Raw genomic sequence first — 1,964 nt, 5'->3', positions numbered from 1 at the left:
GCCTTCACCCTTGCTACAGCCGAGGAATGCAGGAGCTCTGGGGAAATCAGACACTGAAGGCCTGCATCTCTGGTGCTCAGGGTCAGTGAAGGACACAGGGAGAGGGCCTTGGAGCGGGGAGCTTGGCAGTTGGCAGCGTTCAGCGAAGGGGCTCAGGCTGAGGCTTGGCACAGCCCCAATGACAGGGCACTGATAAGGAGAGGGGTTGGAGCACTGGAACAGACAGGGCTGCTCTGTGCCCAGCTGGGGTGGGGGCTGCGCTGTTCAGCACACCACCTGCTACCACCATCCCCAGCCCCATGGTTCACAGCAGCCCCAGACCCTTGTGCCCAGCACTGAGCAGCTCCACATTGTGCCCAGTCTCAGTCCTGCAGTCCCCCAGAGGTGGCTACTCCCACCCAAGGTCCCTGGCACCCTCCTTTGCTCCCATCTTCCTCCAGGGGCTGAGCCTAAGAACCCCATTCCTAACTGCAGGGCTCCTGTGGGAGAGGTGACCTGGCTCCACATACCAGCCCCTCCACCCTTGGCAAATGCAGCAGGGGTGACAAAAGATAATCTTATCACCAAAGCAGGAAGTTGCCAGTTGGGCAGGGCTGGAGGCAGGCACCTAGGTCAGAGGCAGGCAGGGAGTGGGGCCTTCTACCTCTAAGGGGAAGCTGGCTCTGATCTAGCCCAGGGCAGAGCACTGGCTGCCTCAAGGAGGTAGCAATGGAGCAGAGGCCTTTCTTCTCCAGCAGGCACCAGTATTGGATCCACCGCTAGGTCAGACATGGGTCAAGTGTCCCAGCCAGGGAGCAGGACAGCACCCTCCGCTCCACTCCCAGCACACACAGCTGGGGCGCTCCTGCAGATAGATGCTCTGAGCTCTGTGAGCCAGGACTAATCCTGCTGGGCAGGGAGCCGAGTGTGGAGCAGGTGAGGGATCAGAGGCGGAGCAGTCCCACAGGTATGTGGCTGCCTCTCTCACAAAGGCAGCAAAATCCATGCAGGGTGATAAGCCAGGTGCTGGCCATGTTGGTGCCAACCATGGTCCCCACCCCCAACCAGGATAACAGCACACAGGCCTGGGTTGCTAGCAGCTCTGTGGCCTCACCACCTGCCCCGAGACAGCCCAACAGCTGTGAACAGGCCTGCAACAGGCAGCATCAGTGCTGGCAAGCCAATTCTGACTTCATACAGATGCAGCCATGCTGTCAGAGTTCACTTAGAAGGGCCAGGCACACAGCCACCAACCCAGGCCCTTGAGACTAGGGGGTCCCAACTGGAGAGGAACCCCCTCCTCTCCCGTGATTTCTCAGCAGAGAAGTGCAACCAGCCATTCCCTCCTCAGCTCAGGGAAGGCCATGGCCTCGTCACGGAGACAGCCACAGTGGAGATGTCCACCCTATGAAGATATCCCCCCAGCCCCCACTGGGACTGAAGACTTTTCCTCCCTCCCTACATACTTGCATGAATGCACTCACTTTAACACCTCCCATTGGGCTTGCACCCTGGCACAAGCCTTTAATACCATGTACATAGAAAAAAAGACACCAAGAAGGGGGCCCAGCCCCTCCTAGTCTGGTCATAGCCCCAAAGGCTGAGAGGAAGGAAGCCTTTCTTACTCTTTCAGCTTCCCATTGCTTGGCTCCAGGAAGGGATTAGTAAAAGGGTAGAGGCTGTGGTGGAGGCTGCTGTGGTGATGAGGAGGCCCGTTCATAGAGTTGGCATGAATGTGACCCCTGTGCTAATGGAGAAGAAAACCCTGCACCCCAAGAATGGCTTGAGTGTGCAAGTGTGTGCAGGGTGCCCCTGCCTTGGAACCACATGGACCAGTGTGTCACAAGGCCCATGTGCAGGCAGCTCACATGGAATATACATGTTCTTCTCTCACTCATGTAAACATGGGCACAGGCTGGGAAGGATGATGGTGGATCAGTGGGGGCACTAAGCTACATCCTAAAGAACCCCTCCCTACCCCTCCC

General features: G+C 57.9%; 1 long non-coding RNA gene across 1 annotated transcript in view; it reads left to right on the top strand.

Annotated features, from left to right (window-relative positions):
* Nucleotides 1–1,964, top strand: part of LOC112551989 — an 8,763-nt gene that overhangs the window by 449 nt on the left and 6,350 nt on the right. The gene's annotated exons all lie outside the window — the stretch shown is intronic.

The sequence above is a fragment of the Alligator sinensis genome, unplaced genomic scaffold (genome assembly GCF_000455745.1).
Source record: "Alligator sinensis unplaced genomic scaffold, ASM45574v1 scaffold1002_1, whole genome shotgun sequence".
In the NCBI taxonomy this organism is placed as follows: Eukaryota; Metazoa; Chordata; order Crocodylia; family Alligatoridae; genus Alligator; species Alligator sinensis.
The sequence above is the reverse complement of the archived record's forward strand: the minus strand, read 5'-3'. Positions and strand labels throughout refer to the sequence as shown.